Source organism: Lemur catta, chromosome 11, assembly GCF_020740605.2.
Source record: "Lemur catta isolate mLemCat1 chromosome 11, mLemCat1.pri, whole genome shotgun sequence".
NCBI classification, from domain to species: domain Eukaryota; kingdom Metazoa; phylum Chordata; class Mammalia; order Primates; family Lemuridae; genus Lemur; species Lemur catta.
The window spans coordinates 11,539,273-11,558,533 of record NC_059138.1 but is presented as its reverse complement, the minus strand read 5'-3'; the positions used below and the strand labels follow the sequence as shown (position 1 = coordinate 11,558,533).

At 36.8% G+C, this 19,261-nt stretch overlaps 1 long non-coding RNA gene and 1 pseudogene across 2 annotated transcripts in view; both read left to right on the top strand.

Moving 5' to 3' along the window:
- LOC123647645 overlaps positions 1 to 19,261 on the top strand; it is a 47,165-nt gene that overhangs the window by 11,635 nt on the left and 16,269 nt on the right. The window lies entirely within an intron of this gene.
- Positions 5,398 to 5,517, top strand: LOC123647888 (annotated as a pseudogene).

The window sequence follows — 19,261 nt, the reverse complement described above, 5'->3', positions numbered from 1 at the left end:
TTAGGCAATGGTTTTTTAAATATGACACCAAAAGCGCAAGCAACCAAAGAGAAAAGTAGACAATTGGACTTCATCTAAATTAAAAACCTTTGTGCATCAAAGGACACTACTAAGAAAGTGAAAAGACAACTAACTCACCAAATGGGAGAAAATATTTGCATATCATATAGCTCATAAGAGTCTAACATACAGAATACATAAACAACTCTTACAACTCAACAATAGAAAGTGAACAATTAAAAAGTGGGCAAAGGATTTAAATAGGCATTTCTCCATAGATGATAAACTTATTCCCAATAAACACATTAAAAGATGCTTAACATCATTAACCATTAGGAAAAATACAAATTATTAGGTTGGTGCAAAAGTAATTGCGGTTTCAGACCGTGACTTTTAAATCATTATATTAATAACTAGGCTCAAACACATCTTTATTAATCAAAATAGGAACCATTACAATAAACACATTTTTGCCAACGAGAAATAAGTTTATTTATTCCTGTAGCATAAAAATCTGTGCTTCAGGATTGAAGAACTCTTGGAAAGCATTTTCTGCATCCTGATGGTTGTGGAAGTGTTTTCCCTACAAAAGTTGTTGAGATGCTTGAAGAAGTGGTAGTCAGTTGGTGAGAGCTCAGGTGAATATGGTGGATGAGGCAAAACTTCATAGCCCAATTTGTTCAACTTTTGAAGCATTGGTTGTATGACATGTGGTTGGGCGTTGTCATGGAGAGGAATTGGGCCCTTTCTGTTGACCAATGCTGGCCTGCAGGCATTGTGGTTTTCAGTGCATCTCATTGATTTGCTGAGCATACTTCTCAGATTTAATGGTTTTGCCTGTATACAGAAAGCTGTAGTGGATTTGCCCGGCAGTAGACCACCAAACAGAAACCATGACTTTTTTTTGGTGCAAGTTTGGCTTTGGGAAGTGCTTTGGAGCTTCTTCTTGGTCCCACCACTGAGCTGGTCTTCGCAGGTTGTCCTATAAAATCCAGTTTTGGTTGCATGTCACAATCCAATTGAGAAATGATTCCTCATTGTTGAAGAGAGATGACACTTCAAAACAATGATTTTTTTGATTTTCAGTCAGCTCATGAGGCACCCATTTATTGAGCTTTTTCACCTTTCCAATTTGCTTCAAATGCCGAACGAGTTTAGAATGGTTGACACTGAGTTCTTTGGCAATTTCTCATATAGTTGTAATTTCTCATGTAGTTGTAATTGCTCTCAGTTGGTCATTGTCAACTTCTGATGGCCAGCCACTGTGTTCCTCATCTTCAAGGCTCTTCTCTCCTTTGCAAAACTTCTTGAACCACCATTGCATATATGTTTGATAGCAGTTCCTGGGCCAAATGTGTTGTTGATGTTGCGAGTTGTCTCTGCTGCTTTACCACCCATTTTGAACTTGAATAAGAAAATTGCTCGAATTTGCTTTTTGTCTAACATCATTTCCATAGTCTAAAATACATATAAAATAAACAGCAAGTAATAAGTCATTACCAAAAAAACATAAAGTGAGAAATGTGCCTTAAAATGATATATAACATAATGACATTTATTTAAGAATGTATTCCAGTAACAAAGGGCAAATTTCAACAATGCTAAAACCGCAATTATTTTTGCATCAACCTAAATAAAACAGCAATGGCATACCAAATCACATGCACTAGGATGGCTATAATTAAAACAAAAACAAAACCCAGAAAATAACAAGTGTTGGCAAGGATGTGGAGAAAATGCAGCCCTCATATTTTGCTGGTGGTGATGTAAGATGGTGCAGCCAGTGTGGAAAACAACTTGGCCATTCCTTAAAAGGTTAAATATGTAGTTACCATATGACCCATCAATTCTACTCCTAAGTATACCCCAGAGAACTGAAAACATGCTTATACAAAAGCTTGTACATGAATATTTGTAGCAGTATTATTGATAAAAGCAAAAAAAAAAATCCTAAATGTCTATCAGTTAATGAATGTGATATATTCACATCATAGAATATTATTTAGCCATAAAAAGGAATGAAGTACTGATTCATTCTACAACATGGATGAACCTAGAAAAAATTATGTATGCTAAATGAAAAAAGTCAAACAGAAAAGACTACATATTTTATGATTCCATTTATATAAAATGTCCAGAATAGGTAAATACATAGAAACAGAAAATAGATTAGTGGTTGCTAGAGGTGATGGCAGGAGCAAATAGGAAATAACTGCTAATGGGTACAGAGTGTTTTTCTGGTGTGATGAAAATGTTCTGGAGTTAGATATGATGGTTGCTTAACTTTGTGAATACGCTAAAAATTACTGAATTGTACACTTTGAAATGGTTAAAATGGTGAATATTATGTTAAGTAAATTTTATCTTAAAAATCCAAACTAAAAATGCCTATGGAAAATGTCAAAAATTTGGTATATATACAAATCAGCAGCCCCGAGAAGAGGCCACACTAGAGATGTCACATTAGGAGAGATTGAAATATTGATGGTATATAAAGTGTGGGTCTATGTCTGTATTTGCAGATCATATAATTGAACATGAGAAAAATCCTGTGGACTCCACAAAGCAACCACTAGAACTAGGACTTCCCATTGGACCATACTCAAATAAGGCAATCTCCTAGCTGTAGCCAATCAAGTAATTTCTTTACTTCTGTGTTCAGACTATAAAAGCTCACTGCTCACAATACTGGAGTAGCACTCTCTGAACCTCTTCCAACATTGAGTTATACCCAATTCATGAATTGTTGTTTGCTCAAACTCTGTTAAATTCATTTTGTCTAAAGTTTTATTTTATTTTTAACACTAGAAATAGCTTTACAGTCTCTATAGTTCAGCAGGCAAGAGATAAAGGAGTTAAAGATTAAGACTGAGTCAGACCACCTCCAACTGCTATTTCACATCTTTCTGCACGCTCTTCTTCCCTGAGGGAGACAACCAAAAATTCTCATCCATGGACCACGTCCAGCTTAACATCTCAGATCTCTAGGCGGAGTGTCATTTTCTCCATCAGATATGTACAAATTGCTAACCCCTGGGACACCTAATATACAATGGTGCAGAAGACCAAGACAACTGCGATAAAAACTTCTGCTCAGTCAAAGGGGAGAACGGAACATTATAGCAGTTACCAATCTTGACAAATTAGTAAATCCTGCTGGACAATGACTAAATCCTACTGGACAGGAACAGGGACTCTCTGCCCTGGTAGTGAAATAAGTTCCTTGACTAGTCAATCTGGCAGCACAAGGCTCTCAGTGTCCATTATCCCTCAGTCACATTGGGTATTATGCCCTTCTCCACTTGCTGGTACTATTTGGGGGCCCAGAGATTTCTTTAGGGTTCAGTAGCCACAGGCTGTTAGCAGATTTTTGAGTTTTGTTTGTTTTGTTTTTTGTCTTTTAATCAATACTGTTCTCTCTTAAACTCAGATTTTTGGATTATCTTTTTCCAATTAATTCTACGTGCCAGTAGCCACAGCCAAGATTTTTTCTAGATAGTCTTGGAGCCTGAGAACTTTTGGCTCTTATGCTGGCTTTAGCACTCTGCCAATCCCCCACTCCCAGAATTTAATGGCCACTGCCTTGAGGCATCCTTAGCAGTAGTCAGGATGACAACACCCTTAATCCCATTTCTTCCATTGGCATTGCTTCTTTGCCTGGCAAAGAATTCTTAAAGTGAAGGTACCTGATAAAGTTCTGGGCTCCGGGGTGTCCGTTCTTCCAGGCCTGCTGTTTCACAGCACCACTGGCTGGGATCTCAGGGGGACCTGCTGGAGCATCAGACTTTTTCCACCTCCCCAGGCCATGCCGGCAGAGAGAGACCTTCTTAATCCTGCAGTTCTCCACGTTCCCTTCCCTCTCTGCTTGCATTCGGGCTGGCTTAAGTCTCAAGTCGCTCTTCTTTGGGAGACCTTCAGTGGAAGTGGCAAGAAATATAGCTTCCCAGCACACTCGGAGGAAAAGGCAAAGTCTTTTAGCCCAAAAGGCCTTTTGAGATCTTAATCCCCTCTCCCATCACACAACCCCTGCCATCACTTTTTATTATCCTCCCCTGTTTGTATCCTTATGCTTCCATGGACACTACCAGGGCACTCCCACTGTTCCCACTGTTCAGCCAGTGCTGCCCAGATCACCTTCTGGCTCCCTCCCTCTCAGCCTTCGAGTATCTGTTTCCCCACGAATTATCAAGAGTTCTGACTCCACATACAAAATAGCGGCCCCCATCTTGGAAACTCCCTATCTCTCTTAGTCTGCTTATTTTTTTTTCCCATAGCACTTCTTATATTATATATTTATCTGTTTATTATCTGTTTTCCTCATTAGCATAGGAACTCCATGAGTGATCCTCCGGCCTTGACCTTCCGAAGTGCTGGAATGACAGGCCTAAGGCACCATTCCCAGCTTCTTTTAGGTTGATTTCTAATTCATTTGCATTGTATTGTAAAAAATAAAATCTGATCAAGTTTAAAATTTTTTTAAAGTTTATCATGCATACAAAAAACCAGTTTGCAAACTGGGAGCCCTCAAACCATTGAGGGCCCTGCTCATAGCAGTCATAGCACAGTTTATATAGCACACAGAGAGGTTGGGCACAGTGGCTTATGCCTGGAATCCCTGTGCTTTGGGAGGCAGAGGTGGGAGGATCCATTGAGCCTGTAGTAAGTTATGATTGCACTACTGCACTCCAGCCTGGGCTACAGCAAGACCCTGTCTCTAAAAAAAGAAAATAAATAAAAAAGAAAAGCATATGGAGGAAGTATCTTGACCTTTTTAAATGATTTTCTGTTATACATTAACATTCTTTTTAAGGCAAACAGAGCTGTTTAAACTGATTTGTCTATAGCTGATTGGTTTAATTTCATTGAATTATGCTGACAAGGACATAAACCTTACATTTTGTGTTTTGTTTAAAATCAGAGCTAGTGTTTGGGAGAAATCAGAATAAGAAGTTTTGGCTATGTGTTTATGGGCAATTGGCCTTGGGGAACATGAAGTTTGTCAAAAATGTCAAAAGGTTTAAAACACTTGTTTAAATAGGATCACAAGGCATTATGAAACAATAGTTATCCATTTAACCAAAGTCACAATTAAAAGACTTCAAAGGTAACTACAGAAAGCAGCTCTTTTAATACTCAATTTGCTTAAGTAAAGTAATCAAAGACATGATAAAGATAATATGAAGCACAGGATATTATTTTGATAAAACACAGAACCTTTGTTTCATAGGCAAATTACTTTAAAGGTTAAAAAAACACACAAAAAATTTTCCTAGTATTTTATCAAGAACAGAACAATAAATAATCCAGAAAAACTTTGCCATTTTAACAAAGAGAAGACAAAATTCTAGTTTTGTATCAGTGTACTTTTGACATTAAGGCTCATTTTAAAATTCTTTATATGTCCTTTTCTTGGGTTAGCGCTACTGTCCAATGAATGAGTAGTGAGGACAGTACTGCTAATGCCTACAGAATATGCCTGCATCAACTAGAGCTTTGCTTATGTAAATTTGTACATTATATTAATTTTTTTTTAAATCCTTTATAATAAATTCATTAAATTTTAGCCAGCTTAATGATACAATACTTTCTCTCTCTGTCCATTTAGGTTTTGTCCTACTCTTTTCTTCTTTCTCCTTCTGAAATAACCAGTCATCTCATTTTCTTATTTTAGGACAAAAATTTTTCTTTTTTCATTAACAAAAATACATTCTTCATACCTTGTATACTTTTCCTTATTAAAAACACATCCTATTTTCTTTGCATACCTTTTTTTTACAGTTGTTTCCTTTCACCTTTATAATTTTTAGTCATTTTAATTACATATACTGATTATACTTTTTAACCATCAGTAACATTTCTTTTACAGAGAAAACTAGGAAGTGTACAATGTGAACTGTCACATCAGCATTCTGTATGAGCAGATTAGTAAATCTTATGAATATATCATCTTATACTTTTGTAGGTAGAGGCTTCCTCTTAGTATAAATTCTCACTATGACAAAAAGGACATAGTAACAAATGCAAATATCTTTAGTAATTTAATAAGGAACTGTAAGGAAGGCAAAATTTTATCTCCATTCTGTTAGGGTTTTTGACTACATCTGAGGATTAAACTGACATAAAACAGATTAACAGGAGATTAACATAAAATTTATGTGACACAGGAGCCCTGCTAAGGAAATGAAGACCCAAAGACACAGAGTTGAATTGAATAAAGGTTAGTTTAACAAACTTTCTTCATACAGATTTTCTTTGGCCTCAACTTTCAACCTTGATGATAAGAATGTTACTTTCCTTCTGGTATAGGGAGGACATCTTTCACATGGGAATTTTATCTCCTGCTTTTAAGAAAAAGATGGAAGTTCAGAGTGATTTTTTCTGTTGTTTTCTTTTTTCTTTTTCTTTTTTTATTTTTTCTGTTGTTTTCTTTTTTCTTTTTTCTGTTGTTTTCCTTTTTCTTTTTCTTTCTTTCTTTTTTCTGCTATTTTTTTATGTGTCTTTAATTCAAAATAGTCAGTATGTCAGAGTGGCATTTTTGGGGTGGCATGTTCTGAACTCCTTCAAAGCCAAAAGTAAATAAACATGTTCAGCAACTAATGTTCTAGTATTTTGTATTTAGAAATGACACAAATATTCAATGAATAGCTATCATTTAATTTAACTTAGTATAACTTTAAGGTATAGGTTACCGAAAAGATTTCTGAAGCTATTTCTTAAAAGTTTATTTATAAGCTTTTATTTTACTTACATTTATTGAATTCATTTATTTTTAATAATTATGTTTGGATTGCTTGTGAAAATTTTATGAGACGTTAAACAGCTAGCAATCATTTTTCTTGGTGATGAGTTTTCTAACATATATAACATAAATTTATTTTACTAGTAAATCTAGATATAAAAAGTTGTTTGTCTGAACTATATTTAATGCTGACTACCCTGAAGACATGTCTGATTGTTGTTTTTTTCCCAAACCAACAATATTCTTATTTACCAAAGATTATCCAAGTCACATGAACTTGAAAACCATTTGAGTCAGTTTCTATTTTTCTGGAAGTTTTAGGAATACTTAATTTATATAAGCACTTATTCTTTTTGAAAGCCAATTAAATGACTCTCTTTTACAAATTAATTTTGATAATGCTAACTGGGGTTTAAAAAAATCACATGCATATAACATACATATGTATAGAAAGGCACAAACATGCAGACAGGTGAAAACAGAGATCTTATGGTGTTTATTCTAAAATTTTAGCCATTTGCCAGGCAAAATAATACAAAACTCACTAGTTTATAAAAGAATTGTGTTTCTGGCAGTTAAGTTTACATGCAGAGATAGCCAAAGCTTTTTTTTTTTTTTTTTTTTTTTTTTACTAATATTTGTAGAAAAGACTTAAAATCTTTCATTGTCAGTTTGGAAGGTTATGTCTAAATAGCTCTTTTTTTTTCTTTCTGATGAGTCATCTCCCCAAAGTTTACACTTAAAATATATGGCTCTCAGGTCCCAAAAAAGACAGAGTAGAAAATTTATATCTCAAAAGCACAGTGAAAAGATGTAAGTTTTCTTCAAAAAGGAGTGTTGGGGTATATTTGTCTATTATCAGAGGTCAGTCTATGTACTCAATTTTAGGCAAGCAACAGAGGAAACATCCAGAGCTGTCTGTATGTGTCCAAAGTCTATCTGGGTAGATAAAATATCCAGTCTATTTCCAATTAGTTTGTTTCCTTTTTCAGCCTTAGGCAGTTGCTTTTGGGAGACCCTGAATTTTTTGAGGGTTGGGGGGCTAATGTTCAAGTGTCTGAGCTTAGCCTATAATTTTTTTTACCGGCACACTGTAGGAATTTTTTAAGAGAGGTTATTTTTAAGTTATTATGTCTTTTGGAAGCCTCTGTATGCTAATCAAAGAATGCATTCCATTGCTTTTGAGAGGTCCAGGATCCTCTTCTGTCGAGGACTCCCCTAAGACGAATGATTTTGTCTGAGTTGTAGGTTCCTCAGACTGACCACTGCAATTCCAAATTATCCCTGTGAAGTTCACTTTCTTTTTTCCAGAAAGGCACAAGAGTCTGGTCAGCTAGACCAGATGAAACTCATCTTTGCCTTTGGTTTCCCTCAGATGCTAAGAAAGCAATGGGGAGTCCAGCCAATGGAACTACTGTTTTGGTACCTGGGAAATCACAGATTTCCCACTCCCCTTGTTGAACAGAAAGGTGTGACTTACCAAGAAGCTTCAATAAACAAACACAGGTATGCAAAACAAACACAGGTATGCTCTCTGTGTTTGGAGAGCTCAAAACACAGAGACTGGAGTTTGGATCTGGGAGCGATTTATCCTAGAGTTTACTCCATGGTCTGCAAGAAAGCAGTGACTGCCATGGGCTCTGTGAGTAATAGCACCTGATTACTTGTTGACCTTGTGGCTCATTAGGGGGGTCTTCTTCAGATCTCACTTCTGACACCAAAAACTATTAAAAATAAAATCAGATCAAGTTATAAAATGTTAACAGTTTATTAGGCATATAAAAAAGATTTGCAAACTGGGAGACTTCAAATGGAAAATGGTAATAGGTCCTGCTTGCAGCAGTTATAGCAGTATAGTTTATAAAGCATAAAGGAGAAAGTATTTTGACCTTTCTCAGGATTTTCTATTATATGTTAATATTCTTTTTAAGGCAAACAGAGCTGTTTAAGCTGATTGGTTTAAAGTCATTGAATTATGGTGACAATGATGTAAAGCTTACATTTTGTGTTTTAAGGTTAGTGCTAGTATTTCAGGGAAATCAGGGTGACTTAAGTTTTGGTTGCATGGTTATGGGCATTTGGCCTTGAAGTGTATCTAAACTGTGGTCTTGTCTTTTTTCTTTAACATATAAATAGAGAATGGTCTGCAAGACTTTTATTTTTTTAGATTTCCCATGTGACCTAGTATGTGATCAATTTTTGTAAGTGTACCATTGATACATGTTTTATATTTGGAGAGGATATTGATCTTCATTTGGTCAAGCCTGCTATTGTTCAGCTTCCTATATTTTAAACTAGTTTTGCCTGCTTAATCTATTCATCTAATAGAAGTTAAATTTTCCCACTAAAATTGTTGACTTGTCAGTTTTTCTAATAATTTTTGTTTTATATGTTTTGAGGCTAAATTTTTAGTGAAGACAAGTTAATAATGCATGAATGTTCTTAGCAAGTTTTTCCTATAATGGAGTATCCTTTTATATCTCCATTAAGGATTTTTAATTTAAATTCTATTATTTATAGCTTTAAAATGGATTCATCGCATATCTTTATCCATCTTTTTTAGCCTTTCTTGTGATTTTGTTTCAGGTGTTACATCTCATAGAAAGCATAAATGTGGATTTTGATTTTGAGTCCAATCTCAAACCTTCTATCTTTTAATAAGTAGGCTTAGACTATTTGGCTTTATTTTAGTTATCTTTACAGCAGATTCATTTCTTCCAGTTATTTTGTATTTTATGCTTACAGTCATTTTTCTTTTGTTTTTGCTTGCCTTCTTTCAGATTGATAATGTTTTCCACATCTTTTCTTTTTCCTCTGTTGTTTTGGGAATTACCAATTATATTTTCATTCTTTTAGTTAATAAAAAAATTGTACATAGTTTGTCTTTCTTTTCTTTTCTTTGTTTGTTTGTTTGTTTGTTTGAGAGAGAATCTCACTCTGTCACCCAAGCTAGAGTGCTGTGGGATCAGCCTAGCTCACAGCAACCTCAAACTCCAGGGCTCAAGCAATCCTTCTGCCTCAGCCTCCTGAGTAGCTGGGACTACAGGCATGCACCACATTTGGCTAATTTTTCTATTTTTAGTAGAGGTGGGATCTCACTCTTGCTTAGGCTGGTCTCTAACTCCTGAGCTCAAGCGATCCTCCCACCTCAGCCTCCCAGAGTGCTAGGATTACAGGTGTGAGCTCCCGCACCCAGCCTGTCTTTCTTGTTCTTAAATTATTTTTAAATTATGGTAAAATACACATAACTTAAAGTTTACCATTTTAACCATTTTTAAGTGTACAATTCAGCATTGTTAAGTACATTTGTATTGTTGTGAAAACAATCTCCAGAACTCTTTTCATCTTGCAAAATTGAAAGATCCATTAAACAACAACTCCCCCTTCCCTCCTCTGCCCAGCCCCTGGCAAGTGCCATTCTACTTTCAGTCTCCATAAATTGTACCACTTTAGTACCTCATATTATAAGTGGAATCATACAGTATTTGTCTTTTTGTGCCTGGCTTATTCACTTAGCATAATGTCCTGAAGGTTCATTTATCTATGTTGCATTTGCCAGAATCTTTTTCCTCTTTAAGGCTGAATAATATTCCATTGCATGTATATATCATATCTTGCTTATTCCTTTATCTGTTAATGGACACTTGGGTTGTTTCAATACCTTGTACTGAGAATAGCTAAAACTCACAGGTCAAGATTCCAAAAGTGGCAGTAGATAGTCTCATTTTCAAATGAAGTAATATATATGAAGGACTTATAATCTTTGAGGAGCTATTTAAGGGTTCATTGCTATTATTAGTTTTCTCTGGAAACCAAATTCTCTATATGCAATCTTAAAGTATAGGTCAGCCAAGTTTCTAAGTAATTCACAAATTCAAAATTAGCAGAATTCAGTGAAATGAGGTTTGGCGGTGACTGTCTTTATTCTGCTGTATGAATATAATGCCAGTCTTTTTAGGTGTTGCTGTGGGAGATTAATAGCCAGCCTCAGGCCAATTTGTCTGTGTTATCGCTGCGTTAGCATTCCTTATAAAATTTAGCTTATCTCAGGAAACCTGAATCATAGTGTTTTGAAGGCCTTTGTGAATCGAAGGCCTTTGTGAATCAAAGAAAGACAATGAGGCAGAATAAACATTTATTTATATATATATGTCAGACTGATCTGACATCAGCCATCATGCTAAACATAATTTCTTCAGAGCTTTATGGAGTTTCAAGGTCCCTTAATAGAACACAAGATTCATGAGGCCAGGGACCATTTGTGTCTTGCCCACTGTGTCTCCAGGGCTGAGCATAGTACTAGCACAGAGTAGGTCCTCAGTGGTCCTGGGTCAAATGAATGGAGTCACGTAGTCATATGTGACAGGCCCCATGTTCCATACTGGAATATGAAGAGGAAAGATGACATTCTTGTCTCTCCCACAGCTCAGGGTCCCCTTTACGGGAGATCGACCAATGAACTGACAATCACAGAGCAATGGGAAAAGCACTTGGGTAGGGTATGCATAAGTTACTGTGGGAACACAGAGGAGGAGTGTGTAATCTAGTCTGAGTGAGAGCAGAGGGAATAGGAGAGCGGAGTTGCTAGAATTAAGTGTATAAGGACAAATGAAAATTATCCAGGTCAGGGCAGTAAAGTAGAAGAAATTGCATATTCAAAAGGAAAGAGGCCAAAGTTTGTGTTTGTGTATCAGCGCAGTCAAAGGCAGAGAGTCTAAGAGGTGCCCTGGGGTGTGCGTACTTGTGTTTTTGTGTGTGTGCATGTGTGTGCATGCGTGTGCACATGTCTCAGGCTCAAAAGGCCAACTGATGCTTATTCAATTCCTTCCCATGGTTATTCTGAAGATCCACAACTCTGTTTCCAAATAATGCATTGGGCAGAGACAGACTGTTTTACCCCTGCCTGTTCCATTCTTTGCACCCACTCCCATCCTTTCCCCAAATCATTTGATTGTCCTTGATGCTGGTATCTACCTGGTCATGGCTTGTTTTCTTGCCTGCCCCTGTGTGGGTGTGACCTCCTCATTTGCATGGACAGCAATCCTTGGTGCAGGAGCCATCTCTGAATCAGCCCCAAGACAGTCATCCCAGAACAATGAGACTCCTTCACACTGCCAAAGGCCATTTTCCCCCTACAGAATTATTTAATCAATTGCCTTAATTTTCTATTTTTCTCTGCATTTGAAGACACAATCTAAATATTCATATCTCAATTTTCTGTTTGGGAAAAGCAACCGAGGACAGCACACTACTAAGGAAATGGAACAATGGAATACAACTGGGTTCCAATAAAACCACTATCACTAATTAGCTGTATAACTTTGGAAAAAGTGGCTTTCTTGTATTTAAAGCAACAGTTGGACTAGTACTAGGTGCTCAGATATCATTCCACTTGAATTCCTGACAAGCAGAGAGAAAATGTTTGGCCCTAAAAGCAAGACAGGGGAGGCACATTGTTGATATTGTTGATAATGAGCAGAAACAGTAGTAATTGCATCTCTCTCTCTCTCTCTCTCTCTCTCTCTCTCTCTCTCTCTCACTCTCTCTCTCTCTCTCTCTCTCTCACACACACACACACACACACACACACACACACACACACACACACACACACACACACACACTGGATGGGAACAATTCAGTTAAAGGAAATCAGCTCAACAGAAACCCAGCAGTGGGTGTAAGGTTAGCATTCTCCATAAATGTTTTGATAATTGTATACTTGTAATTAAGTTCTGCTTGAGAAAATTGGTTCTCACGGTGCAACTTGAGAACTTCCTTCATTGCTTATTCAAGCCCAAAGCTGAGTGAGTCTCTATGCCTTCCCAGTCACCAGGCTAGTCTGTCCTCCTAAGGTCCAAGGCACTATGATACCCCTGAGAAATGGTATAATCTACCTGACTTCTGACTAATACGTGGTAAAAATTCATGATTTGTATCTTTGGAAGAAAAAATTGCTACAAAATCTGTTTATATTTAGGTTGTTGAAGAATATCTTCCCATCTAAAGGAGAGCTAATTACACTGTTTTTCTTCAAGGGGGTAGTTAGTTCTGCAGTTCTAGTATTGTGTGTGCGTGCATGTGTGTGTGTACCTGTCTCAAATAAAGTAACAATTCCAGTTTGGCAACCCCCTAATTGCAGGGATTGCTAAAAAGATTATTATGCATGTTATTGCAGAGAACGCAGTACCCTATAAAGTTATATGGCAGGAACTAGGGCATTTCTCAATTTACCACATTAATATTGCAATAAACCAACTTCTCTGTGTAAACATCAGGCCAAGGAGGACTACCTGGAGAGTGGCTTTGTAGGGTCTTCTGAAGAATTTTTTCCCAGGAAGAAGGGGAAATCGTAGTCACTTCATTAATTCTTATCTTGTTCTCTAACTTTTCTCCTTCTTTTATTTCTTCCTTTATTTCTATTTTTTTCCAATTAGAAAACTGATACATGCTGAATATAGGAAGCTTTTTAAATGTATAAAAGTATAAAGAAGCAGAAATAAAATGAACTGGAATCCCATCTTCCAGTTGTAACCACTATTAACCTTTGGAAATACTCCCTTTCATTCTTTTTTCCCTATGCATTAAAAAAAATAGTAATGGCCTGCTTTTTACACTTAATATTATAGGATAGACATTTTTTAAGTTTTAAAATTATTTATAAACCACCATTTCAAATGGCCAACTGGTACTTTATTTATGGACTTTGCCTAAACAGACCCCTATTGTTAGATGTTAAGTTAATGTCTAATTTTTCACTTAGACAAAAAATGCTTTATTGATAATCTTAATGTCAAAATATTTGTGCATATTTTGGGTTACTTCTTTAGTATAATTACTAAAACTAGAGTTACAGGGTCAGAACACAGAACACTTTACAGCATCTTTAAATACATTGTGAAATTGTATTCAGAAAGGCTACATTCATTTTTATTCCTAGCCTTAGCAGTATATGAAAGAACCCATTTTGCCACAGTTTTGTCAGTTTGGGGCATTCACATTTTAATATATCTTTGCTTCATTGGTAGGTAGGCAAATTGTCATAGATTTGCCGTTTTTATTCTTGGTTATTTGATTATTAGTGAAGTTGATTATTTTATCAAATGTTTAACATTCAGTTGCATGTGATTGCCTATTCATGTACTTTGTCCATTATCCATTGAGAATTTAGAGTTGTTTTTTATTTCACTCATTAGTATGAGCTCATTTAATCCTTAGTCTATAATGTTTGTTTTAGTATTTCCCTCAAATGATTGCTTATATTTCAAATTTACATATATCTTTTTGATGCATAGAAGTTTAAATATTTTTTTGAGACAGAGTCTTGCTCTGTTGTGTGGGTGGCTAGAGTGCCGTGGCATCAGCCTAGCTCACAGCAACCTCAAACTCCTGGGCTCAAGGGATCTTCCTGCCTCAGCCTCCTGAGTAGCTGGGACTATAGGCATGCACCACCACACCCAGCTAATTTTTTCTATTTTTAGTTGTCCGGCTAATTTCTTTCTATTTTTAGTAGAAATGTGGTCTCACTCTTGCTCAGGCTGGTCTCGAACTCCTGACCTCAAGCAATCCTCTCACCTTGGCTTCCCAGTTTGCTAGTATTACAGGCGTGAGCCACGGCGCCTAGCCCATTTTCTTTTATTATTATTATTATTTTTTGAGACAGAGTCTCGCTTTGTTGCCTGGGCTAGCGTGAGTGCCGTGGCGTCAGCCTAGCTCACAGCAACCTCAAACTCCTGGGCTTCAGCGATCCTACTGCCTCAGCCTCCCAGGTAGCTGGGACTATAGGCATGTGCCACCATGCCCGGCTAATTTTTTTTTCTATATATATTTTAGTTGGCCAGATAATTTCTTTCTATTTTTTTAGTAGAGACGGGGTCTCGCTCTTGCTCAGGCTGGTCTGGAACTCCTGACCTTGAGCGATCCACCTGCCTCGGCCTCCCAGAGTGCTAGGATTACAGGCGTGAGCCACTGCGCCTGGCCTCTTTTATTATTTTTAACCTTAGAAAGTGATCTCCAGTCCTGAGATTTAATAAAGTTTTCCTTCTCTTTTCTTTTGTTGTGTACACATAAACTATTTAGAATGCAACCGCCTCCCTCAAAGTCTGAGGATATACCAGTTAACTCAAAGAAAGCAAACATTCATCAAGAAGTTAAAGCTGTCCTCCATTTAGGAACCCATTGGATTGCAGATTTCAGTGAGAACATTTGAAAGAAACACTTATTATTGTGGATGAGTTGCTGATCATGAAGAGTTAGGGGTGACAAGGAGGAGGTTTCTAAAGAATCCTTTTCATGACTGGAGAGATGAATTTTCACATTGAACTTGAGGCTTCATCATGTTCTCAATACTCTTCTTTTTTTTCTGAGTTTCTAGAAGAAATTTGTAGCAACCATGGATCCAAGGAATGATGACTTAAAATAGCTGTGGGTTGCAGCTAAATGCATGGCTCCTCATTTTCAAAAGGAACAGAGAGAAACTAAAGGGTTAGAGAACTAGAGAAAGCTGACTGCGAATGCCTCAGGGTCTCCTACTGTCTTTCCCCGTGATAACCAATCGCAGGTAGCTAAATGGAAAACTCCAGTCTCAGGGTATGGAAGGTGACTGCGAAGCAGTGAAATCTAAGTGAGAGGACATTAAAGGTTCCCCTTTTGACATGAAATAAAGGATATCAGAATTATATTAAACATGAATATAATTTGAAATTCAGTGTGAAAAAGACAGATACTTGTACTTGGTAAAATTTTATCTACACTGTGGACCTGGTTATTAATATTTTACCAGTGTGGACTATTTAAATATTTGTATTGGTTACCAATTTAGCAAACATAATTATTTTTTAGTTGAAATTATAACATATGTTCTCATAATCATTCCCACTCGAAAAATGCCTAAGTGACTGGTCTAACAGCTACTAACTAGGTTTTATTCTTTAACCTATCTGAACTGCAAGCATAGTAACTAAGAGGAGCTGCTTAGTTTGTAAAGAACAGGCTTTGTAAACTCAGCTTTATAAAGTTACCACAAATTTCACAAATTGACATGTGTACTGCATTTGAGCACATTTGTTAAAGGTTCCTACATAACTCGGGGTTTAGTTTTGCACCTTCAAGGGACCGTGAGCAAAACAGCTAGCTCTTGATGGCAATTTCTTCAGCTGCAATGTGAGGGCTCTGGATAAATATCTAAGGTCCCTCCCAGTTCTAAAACTTGGATTTTTTTTTTTTTTTTTTTTTTTGAGACAGAGTCTCACTTTGTTGCCTGGGCTAGAGTGAGTGCCGTGGCGTCAGCCTAGCTCACAGCAACCTCAAACTCCTGGGCTTAAGCGATCCTACTGCCTCAGCCTCCAGAGTAGCTGGGACTACAGGCATGTGCCACCATGCCCGGCTAATTTTTTCTATATATATTTTAGTTGGCCAGATAATTTCTTTCTATTTTTTAGTAGAGACGGGGTCTCCGCTCTTGCTCAGGCTGGTCTGGAACTCCTGACCTTGAGCGATCCACCTGCCTCGGCCTCCCAGAGTGCTAGGATTACAGGCGTGAGCCACCGTGCCCAGCCCTAAAACTTGGATTTTTTTAATCTTGCAATTAGGAGAACTCTAACAAGCATAGCTTTTCTTGCTCTTCTTCTTTAGCCATATGAAAATGAAATTTTAGGAGAGTCATTGATAGGAAGCAGTCTACAACTTTCTAGTTAATTAGGAATACTAGAAAGACAAACTAATGTTACTCCTTTAAGTAACTGTAATGGACTTGGCTGTTTGTGACTTTACTGGGTTGTTTCTCTTTTTTGGATTTTCTTTGTTTTGTAAAAATCTCGTTATAGTCGTGCACCTTGTGACATTTTGGTCAATGACTTGTGACATTTCAGTCAATGATGACTGCATATACAACAGTGGTCTCATAAGATTATAATGGAGCTGAAAAATTTCTATAACCTAGTGAACTCATAGCCCTCATAACTTCCTAGCACAACACATTACCTTTTCTATGTTTAGACATGTTTAAATACACGAATACTTACCATTGTGTTACAGTTGCCCACAGTATTCAGTACAGTAACATGCTGTACATGTTTGTAGCCTAGGAGCAATAGGCTATACCATACAGCCTAGGTGTGTAGTGAGCTATGCCATCTAGGTTTTCGTAAGTACACCCAGTGATGCTTGCACAATGATAAACTTGCCTAATGACACATTTCTCAGAACATATACGCATTGTTAAGTGATGCATGACTATATATAAGAAATATCTACCATATTCAATTAAATTCAAATATTTTAATAAAGGATTAAAACATTGCAAAGAATAAAAACATACAAACATATTCCTGTAGTAAAATTCTTACTAGTCAAATAAGTCAGCCATGGCTAAGGCACTACTAGCATCTGATGGCACATAGAGTAATTACAGGAAAAATATTAAGAAAAGTCAGTTTTTTGAGTGAGTGAAAATTAAGAAGTGACAACAAATATTATAGTCTTAAGCAGGCCTCTGAAATTTATATTTAAGAAGACAATTACTGCCGGGCACGGTGGCTCATGCCTGTAATCCTAGCCCTCTGGGAGGCCGAGGCAGGTGGATTGCTCAAGGTCAGGAGTTCGGGACCAGCCTGAGTGAGACCCCGTCTCTACTAAAAAATAGAAAGAAATTATCTGGACAACTAAAACTATGTATAGAAAAAATTAGCCGGGCATGGTGGCAAATGCCTGTAGTCCCAGCTACTCGGGAGGCTGAGGCAGTAGGATTACTTAAGCCCAGGAGTTTGAGGTTGCTGTGAGCTAGGCTGACGCCACGGCACTCACTCTAGCCTGGGCAACAAAGTGAGACTCTGTCTCAAAAAAAAAAAAAAAAAAAAGAATCCATGAATCCAACTGATATGAATGAAGGGAAGAAAGAAAGAATGGACAAATACGGGAAAGGGAAAGCTTTCTTTGAGAGTAAAATCCTAATTAGTGTAGAAAGAATGATGGAATTAGAACATCACCATTTTGATGGAAAATGTATTAAATTAACAGTGGAGAAACTTGGCAGACATCCCTTTACCCAAGTGTTGAAAGTTTAACATCACCTGTAATGAGACGTCGTGTGCCTTCTGACATGAAGCGTTGAGAACACAACATCACTGCTGTGATATTGCTGCTAAAAGTTGTGACCTGACTTGATGCAACTTGGTGTAAATCTGAAATTTTGTTAAAAATTTAACAAAATTCAAACAATATAAAAAAATGTATCTCTTAACAGAAGAAAAGTGATTTCACAGTGATTTCTTATTCTTGTTTTAATCCTTTTCCTCAGGCATTATCATAGTGAACAGTTTGCTGAGTAACCTTCTAAATTTTTGCTATGCAAATACAAATATATATTAATATATATTTACTATACTAAATATATACTAATATATACTAATATATATTTCTACACATAATTTTTAGTAGGTTCATATTCAACTATACAGTAGGATATTTTGCTGCTTGATTTTTTTGTTTGTTTGTTTTTGAGACAGGGTCTCACTCTGTTGCTGGGGCTAGAGTGCAGTGGCATCATTGTAGCTCACATCAACCTCAAAACTCCTGGGCACAGGTGATCCTCCTGTCTCAGCCTCCTGAGTAGCTGGAACTCCAGGCATGCACCACCACACCTGGCTAATTTTTCTATTTTTTGTAGAGATGGGGGTCTTGATATGTTGCTCAGGTTGGTCTGGAACTCTTGACTTAAAGTGATTCTCCTGCCTCAGCCTCCTAAAGTGCTAGGATTATAGGCATGAGCCATCTTGCCCAGCCTGCTTGATTTTTTTAATGCTACTATCATTGTTATTTTCACATGTCAGTACATATACCTCTTTTTTAAAAACTAATGGAATTGTATAATATCCAGGATATGAATTTAGTACAACTTATTTAATAATTTTCCTACTGATGAACAAGTAGATTATTTTCTATTTTTAAAAATAAAAAACTACAAACATCTTTGTGCATTTGTATCTATTTCTGTGGTATAGATATGGAATTCCAGAGTCAAAGGATATTCATATTTAACCTACTGATAAAAATTGTAAGGCCCACTTTAGAAAGCAAAAGTTCACCTAAACAGCTTCTCTTACCTACCACTTCCAGAACCGTATGTTTGAAACAAGTGTGAACAATGACAAGACCATTTTGTGCGCCATTTGGATGCGTCTTATGGACCACGAGCCATTTACAGCTGTGCATTTCTGGCCAGCACAGTCAACTGTGTGTCCTACACCTCTGTGCCTGGCTGACCAGCACAGAGCTGTGACAGTCACCCTTGTATATTACCAGTAAACATCTCTGGCTGTGTTATCTCATGCAGGCTGGTACATAATTACAGTCTCTCAAGAGTTCATTGTTAACCTGAGGGGTTATGCCAACTCTGTTAAGTGCCCATAATTACCTGAATGTTTTCTGTTGTGTTTATTTTAAGAATACAGCTATTAATTATTGTGACACTGGACCACTACTTACCATCTACTTTACTTTCTTTTTCTTACCATTTTCTTGTCT